Here is an 8,591-nt window from a genome sequence, read left to right on the forward strand (position 1 = left end):
CACACACACACACACACACACACACACACACACACACACACACACACACACCAAAATGAAGATAAGTTCTTGTGGGCAAAAAGTTTGCGCCCACTGCGTAAAGTAAGGGAAACTGTCGTATTAATAATTATTCATACTCATACCATAGAAAATAATAAATAGGCCTGTTCTATCTAGCCTAAATCATAAAAGTAACGATATTAGTCCCAGCTCACACTTTCAATGCGTCAGCTTTGTGTTACGCTTTAAGCTGTCGCCATACCCAACAGTTTATTTTTTATCAGTGTGTGTCACGTATATCCGAGAGTGTTTTGATAAATTATTATAGGCAGATGGCGACAGTTGATTGATTCTATCACTGGTGGAGGTGTATGTGTGCTTGTTTGTGTGTGCATGTGTGTGTGTGAATGTGTTTGTGTGTATGTGTGTGTGTGTGTGTGTGTGTGTGTGTGTGTGTGTGTGTGCGCGCGCTCGCGCGCAGTGTGTGTGCAGTGCGTGTAAATGTGTGTGAGGGTGGATGTTGGCGTTTGCAGAAGAGGCGGTTTGCGGTCATACAATTATTTTCTCTCAGTGAAATAAGGGGGGAAGGGGGACGAGGGGGGAGGGGCATCAACTTATTTTTTTGTTCATACCAACTGTCATTGTTTCGGAGGAATTTTCATGGCGGCGCAGATGTTTCCATTTGCTTTTGTCTTTCGTTTCGTTTGTACATTTAATTCATTTATTTGTTTGTTTTCAGAAGGGAGGGGTGGGTGCAAGGGGTGCTGGAAGAGAGGTTGTTCTTAGGTTTGTTTAGTATAGTTTCAGTAAGAGTTATACGGCACTTGCAACACAATAAGGTCATATAAGAGCCGAAGATTAGAGGTGTTACAAGAGAGTAACAAACATAATAAAAGAAGAAGGAAAACTCGGGACGAAAGATGTTTGATAGAAAAAAAGGGGCAAACTGCACCAGTTAGTGGACGTACCAATATAATGTGTGTTTCATGTCCTTTGTTTTTGTGTTATCTTGTGTTGTATTTGGCTTAGAGCAAAATTGTAAAGAAGCGACTTATATGTATTGTTTCTTTGTGCTTTTGTAGTCAACGCCCTACTCGTGTATGCAAGCAGAGGAATCAGTCAATCCATGCCACATTCTGATCTCGGGTATCACACATACAAACACACACACACACACACACACACATACATACACACACAAACACACACATACACAAACATACACATACAAGAACACACACACACACACGCAAGCACACAAACACGCGCACGAACACATAATAGCAAGATGTAACCCAGGTGTACACACCCACACGCCACACATACACGCAGTTCACAATGTAATCAGTGCGCCTGCTCTTTAAATCGTCCCATGACAAAAGAAGAATGTCACTTGTCCCCTTTATTCGAGAGCATTGAGCTGTCTTTCCGATAAGACATTAACAATGCCATGGTGACGTTTACACATGTAAAGCAAAAGTAGCTACATGTAGCCTCTCTGTGATCGGTTTTGGTAGCTACTCCGTGATGGCGTCAGTGGCCTAGTGGTTAGGCTACCGGACCCATAATCGCGAGGTGGCGGGGTCGGGGGTTCGAGCCGCGGGCCCGACATTGTGTACTTGGGGAAGGCACTTTACACGTATTTTCCTCACTTCACCCTGGTGGAAATGATACCTTGCCATAGACAGCGAAAGATCTTGTCAGTATGTTAGTGTTTTAGCGCCTATAAATGGCTGCTTGCACTGTGTGCTTCCCAGAAAGTTGAGTTTGTTTCAGAATGCTCTCAGGTCTACTGGGGTAATAGTATAGATTGTGAAGCGCTCAGAGCTTGCTGTTGAGCGAGGACTTGCGCTATATAAAATGTAAATGCTATCTATTATCATTATTATTATTATTATTATTATTATTATTATTATTATTATTATTATTATTATTAAGTTCCATACTTCAGTCTTGCATCAAAAGTTGGATTATCGGTAGTAACTCCATGGCGCATCCTTTTGTTCTTTCATCTTAAATCAAAAGGCCTGCCCCCTCTCCCCGTTCCACTTCAATCCCACGCTCAACTACACAGTTTGTCGGAAGGCTATACGTTCAAATGCTACTGGGCTCTCTCCAACATGTATTCATCTTGTGTGCGTACAGAGTACAAATGTATTGATTAAAAACGTGTATGCCTACACATGCGATCCAGGGTAGAATAGTTCACACGAAGTTACACGTACACCTGTTATCAATGAGTTGATGTGTTGCAGTCATGTGTAGACAACGGTGTCTTGCTGGATTTCTGTTAACTCATCTTCTGACGGTTAAGTAGTACAGCCAGTTTGGCTTATTTTCGCTTTTTAGGGAAATATTCTGTTTAAATGCGGGGGAGGGGGGGGGAGGCTGTTGATACTTTCAAATTTTCCTTTGATTTCGTTTGCCTTTAAGTAATAGGCCTACTAAAAGGCTTTCAGTGTTGGTTGCTTCTCAGCAGGATGATCAAATAGCCAAAATCAAAGGACAAGTATTTACTATTGTTTTGATTTTGATGTATCCAGGCCTATTTGACGATTACGGGAGTGTTTGGAAAGAGGTGGGGTATTGTAACTTTTGGTCCTTTAGCAATCGAAAAGATAAAAATAGAACCAAGGGGAAGACATTTGTAAACCTAGCAAATCTCTGAGGAAGGATCACAATGTGGTCTGCTCTCTGTCTGGTCTTTGAAGGCGGAGATGCGTGTCTGTGAACTGTGATGTAGCAGTTAGGCGCTTTGTCTTCGCACGATGAAGACCCGATTTTGATTCCCATGTTGAGAGGATTTTCATCGAGTATCTCTGTCTTTTTGATGGGACGTTGTTGTTGAAGACCTCGTGGAACCTGGAGAAGAATCACAGAAATCGATGTACAGAAAAGTGGAAAGACATGGAATAACATCAAGAGGCAAGCCCAGGATAGAGAAAGGTGGAAGGTGTTTGTCCGTGGCCTATACCCTGGTGCAGGGTGAGAAAGGCAATGATGATGATGTTGCTGTAACTGTCTCAGCCCGAGTAAGCCCTGATAGGCAGAGTCGAAGCCAGCCTTCTAAATGATCTAAATTGTGTTCATCCTCAGCATTACCTATCTGATCCTGCATCAGGGCATAGGCCACGGACAAACTCTTTCCTCTTTTCTCTATCCTGGCTAGCCTCTTGATATTATTCCATAAATTGTGTTGATGGCGTAAAAACACCTACTTTAAAGAATCTTTTTAAAAGAAGTCACAAGTCACCTGATCAAATCACATTTTCCTGCCTTGCTTCTGTGGCCTCGTGGGTTCAGGGTTGAGGAAGGGGGGGGGGGGACGGGTAGACTTACTATAGATCTAACTGATCTCACAATATCAGAGAGACGTTGCCCATAAATCAGAGTTTATCGGTGGCGAACCGCCCCCCCCCCCCCCCCCCCAATAATTAAGGTTCTACTCGATAGTGCAGAGGAAAACGGGACCACTATTAATTTGAATACACTGACCTTTATCAGTAAAAACGAAACGCTTTTTTATTGACCATGGTGTTGAATAATCGAGCAGTCTTCAAATTACTCCAATGGGAAAAAAACGACAATACTTACTAACCAACCCCCTGTTCTTTAAAAAAATCCCATATTCTGAATGAAATAAAACGAGATGGATACCAATTAGGCTCATCTCGTTTTTTTAACTAGGTGGCTTCATTGGTTTTGGTATGGGGCATGGAAGGAGAGAAACAAAATGATAAAAATTAAAAGAGAAAAAAAAATTTGGATCAATGAGGACATTAGACAATTTGGCGGCTCTCGTGTCCTAGAGGTTAAGGTGTTGGCCTCTCATTCAAAGGTACCGGGTTCGAATCCGGGTAGAGACCGAAAAATATTCTTCTCTAAATTTGTCTCCTTTCACCTCATTTCCTGCTCTCTAGCAATGTTCTGTTGTCTGCTTTTGTCTTCTCTTTCTGCCCCCGCCCCCTCACCTCCTTTGCCCCTTCCTCTGGGCTCCTGATTCTTTCTGCAGCCTTTCTACTGCTACTCCTTCGCTTCTTCTTTCTGCTGTCTTTCAGCCACACCCCTGATCTTCTGGTAGGAAAGATCTACACCTAGCCTTCTCGGACAAGGGCGAAAAATCTCGGAGGGCCCGTGTGCACGTTGTGCACGTTAAAGATCCCTTGGTGGTCTAAATTCGATAAGAGTAGGCTTCGGGCGCCACCCGGGCAAAGTTCAAAATTTCCTACCATTACTACCAACTGAAAATATTAGGTGTGTTCCTCGCGCTCATATGAACTTATGCAGTTACGAGCGCCGTAAAACACTTTACAAAAACAAAACAAAATTAGACAATCTCCTATAGCTTGTTCACTTGTGCCTGATCACGTTGAACATTTTTTACTTTATTTATTTTTGAAACCCCGCGAAATTTTACATGCCACTATTGCAGTCCAACGACCAAACAATTTATTTTTTAAAAATCTTGATCCAGTTATAAAATGTTTTTTTCTCTTTGGGACTTACGATATTAAAAATCGCTCTTTAGAAATTAGAAGCATAAATAAAGACTCACAGTAACCTCGGCTACAAATTGCACATTTTGAGACATCAACACCCCCCTGCCCTCACACTTCAGTGTAAGCTTGTAGATTTCATCCCCCGGCTATCAAGACGTCTCCACGTGCTTCACGTGAGTTTCGAAAATTACTCACTAGGTCTCTTGAATCGTGTTTCTTAGGCGTTCGTTAGAGTGTAGTTAGAGGTTTTTAGCCCAGTGGTACCTTTGGATTGAGGATGGTCCAGCTGATGATGGAGACAATCAGCCGGCCCACACTGAAATGGACCCTCGTGAAGAGGGGCGAGGAAGCACGAAGCACCCCGTCTTCCTAAGACCCCAGTTCAACATTCGAGTAATTCAAGTAAATTCAAGAAGAGGGTGGTGTTGAGGAAAATATTATGTCAGCTTTTTTATGCTGTAAAATTCCTATTATTTTTTTACCCGCTTTCGGTTTACATCAAACAAAACGTGTCGGAATCTTAGTTTCCAGTGACTTTTATGAATGGGCTCTTAGATTCTGTTGGCCCTCCAACTTTTAGACGCGTATGCAAAGATCTGAGAAGATTAAACAGGGTAATTTCATTGTATCCTCTTTTAACCGCAGTCAGACGAAAGTGAACAGGCTACAGAGACGATCTAAATAGTGTCCGCTCTCTATGTGGGATGACGCCAACAGTCTAACCATGGTAAGGCTTCCGAACTCGCTATCCTGAAAGTGCGGGTTTGTAGGTTCGAGGCTCAGCTGAGTCCGACGTTACGTCTTAGGGAATTAAGACACTTTACACACAAAATCTTCCGTCGTGTTCGATCTTATCGGAGATGGAAATAAAATTAATTCGGAGGTCCCACTTCCTAGATAACATTGCAGTGTCGAAAGAGACGTTGAAAGTATATAGTTTCACTTTCTGTTTTTTATCGATCTTTGGTCAATGGAGCCGGATAATATAATGTTGAGCATACAAATACAAGCCACAATATCAACACAGCACGTCTTTGCTCCACACACACCTTCTTCTGACGGGCATTTTGAAGTGACACTTTAATATCTCGAGGATCCTTGTTAGACGTAGCTCAAAGCACGCTTTCCCAGAAACATGGCCTGGATTACTTGCTTTGAAAATTTTCTTTTTTTCTTTTAATTGCAAACATGTGCTGAACTCGCGAGACTGTGCTTCTTCAGATCTTTCTGTTTATTCAAGGTACGGCTATGCTAAACACAACCGGGACGAACACGTATGCATGAATTCACTTAGATCACAGTAGTTAGTGACTCTTCCAAAACACTTTGTCAAGGTTCACCTGTGACCGGGTCACATTACAGGGTTATTCATTCCATGTTGTTTTAACAAATGATTTTCCATGCTCTTCTGCTGGTCTTCGATCGGTGGGATCATCTCTGGTATGACCGTACCCTTAGTCTGCTCGTCATCTTGTAAGTTCTCACCGAGAGAAACACGGGCTTAAGTAAACTATGATGTGTGGGATTACTGAATGAGAAAAGAGAAGAACGAGAGTATAATGATCGTAGCGTTCGCCCACACCAAGATAAATCTTGTTGTCGTCACGAAAGTTCATTTCTTTTATTTGGCTTGAGTAATAAGTGCGGGGGTTTTTTTTACTTCCCTTTTCAAGTTTTCTTGCTTTGGATGAAGTACATTTTTTAAAATTACATGTACAAGGTTCTTCTCGAACAGCTTTCGGTTGTTGTTTTTTTGTGAGAACACACAAGATGACGAACAGACTAAAGGTGTTGCCAAGCGTCATTGTGCCACTGAACGAACACCAGAAAAGGGAGTTGTTGTTTTTTTAAACAGTGTTCAAAGATACAAGTTTACCTTTAAGATTTCATAGTGAAAGGAGAAGTTGACTAACGACCGAAGGTAGGTAACGGTAAATGACTTTATCCTTTAGTGAGGCTAATAAGCAAATGCAGAAAAAATTATTGTTTGTCATGAAATCTGTTCTGCTCTATAATAATAATGAATGCCTGCTCACAACGCGTTATTATTATTTCCGCTTACAGAGACTTGGAGATGAACACAACAGTCGCGTGGTGCGAAATCACTCTGATCGTCTAAGGACATTTATTCGGGAACCCATTTCTTGAAAGTTGCTAAGGATGTTTATGCCAAGAGCTACAATCTTTAGATTCGAATATAAAATGAAATAATTGAGACTAAGAACACTTTTGAAATATCGAAACGTCGGTATTGATAATTATTTTTACTAGTCTTTGGCTTACAAATGCAGCTAAAAATGTCACGTTTTAAAAGTTGATAGTTTATTTATAACGGTAAGATAATTGGCAGTTGTACCAGCTACTATTCGATTGGTCAATGTAAGAAATTAATAACACACTGTGTTACTAGTTGGAAAGTTACAATCTAATCCTTCCTGCAATCTGTCAATGTCGTTACCCCAACACAAATTATATAACGTTGTCTAGCTTTTCAATTCTTTCCAGCCCAGAAAGATTTTTTTTCAGGAGGGGGGGGGGGGAACCTGTTTCGTTTATTTCAACCAATTGAACCTACATCATGTAGATCTATCTTTTCTTGCTGGTTTCAATATTTAGAATTCGAATTTCGACAAAGTGTTTTTCCAGAAAATGCAAAGTAAAGTACAGATTACGATTCTGCAATTTCTTAGAAATTCAAGATTTTGGGCTTAGAACATCTGAACAGCTGGCCGGCGATAATTACCAAGAGCTTCTGTGCTGCTGAGGCCAACGTGTGTCTAAATAAGTCAATGACTGGGCATAAGGTATGATTTTAACTTATGACTAATAATAAACGCCCTGCCTTATCGCCAGTAAGTGATATTACAATCCGGACGACGATTCTTCATGGAAAAACGTACCTATTGACAATCTCTTTGTGCTAACTGCAGCGTCCTTTATCTTGAACTGCAAGGCAGCCGTCTATCTCCTGATCGTGACGTCTTCTTCAGACAAGAGAGTCCGGGAACACACTCAGCAACACAGCTCTTGATAGCGTGTACTCAGAGCGAAGCCGAGAGGAGAAATCATTGTTAATCTTGCTTTTAAACCCTTCACCTCTGGGTCCGTGTGTATGATAACAATAGCCTGTGACTTCTGCTGTTTGTTTGTATGCCTGTGGCGCCGTCCATATCTTCAAAATAATAAGTAGGTTCCCGGATACAAATACGCAAATTAGGAAGCACTCCTTGAGAAGAACAATGTAGCTAATGCAAGACTAGGCCTAAGGCGTTTTGTTTTGGGTTTTTTAAATAATTAAAACACCTCGCGAATTGAGCTAAGCGTCGCAATTCTCTTCGGACGAAGGAAAAAGTAGTCCCTCTTTGGTGGTTTAGCACGGTGGTCTGTTATCAATAATTTGGGAGTGAACAGTGGACAGTCCTTGTCAACCACACGAGTTTCTGTAACTTCCTGGTGGCCTGTTATTAAAACTTTAAAAAGTGGTTTCACTTCCTTGCTTTGGATGGATTGAAACAGAGCTCCAAATCCAGGTATCATCATCATCATCATCATCATCATCATCATCATCATCATCATCATCATCATCATCATTGTCAATGTATTTTTATTGACAGTGGTAATACAAAAACATATGCCACCATTTTCTTCTGTAGTAGTAGTAGTAGTAGTAGTAGTAGTAGTAGTAGTAGTAGTAGTAGTAGTAGTAGTAGTAGTAGTAGTAGTAGTAGTAGTATATCATCATCATCATCATCATGTTGCAATATAAGTATAAGTATGACTGCTATTTTTATCATGTTATTTTTACGTCATTATCGTTGATACTGTTACTCTTACTTTTTTATAAGTATTATTGTTGATATTATTCATGTATTACTGTTATTATCATAACTATTCTTATTTTGTGTTCTTACTATCAAATGTAGTATTCTTTATTGATGTTGCTGTTCATATTATAATCATTGTTAGAATGTTGCTTTCATTTTTAATGTGCCCAGTGTTAATATTATTATTACTACTATAATCATTATGATTTTTTCTGTTGTTTTTAAAATAGAAATTGTATTCTTATCATTATTATTATTATCATTCTTA

The 8,591-nt window shown here is 40.4% G+C and overlaps 1 protein-coding gene across 1 annotated transcript in view; it reads left to right on the forward strand.

Annotated features, from left to right (window-relative positions):
• Positions 1–8,591, forward strand: part of LOC101859139 (tetraspanin-33) — a 40,844-nt gene that overhangs the window by 17,369 nt on the left and 14,884 nt on the right. The window lies entirely within an intron of this gene.

Source organism: Aplysia californica, unplaced genomic scaffold (assembly GCF_000002075.1).
Source record: "Aplysia californica isolate F4 #8 unplaced genomic scaffold, AplCal3.0 scaffold00002, whole genome shotgun sequence".
NCBI classification, from domain to species: Eukaryota; Metazoa; Mollusca; class Gastropoda; order Aplysiida; family Aplysiidae; genus Aplysia; species Aplysia californica.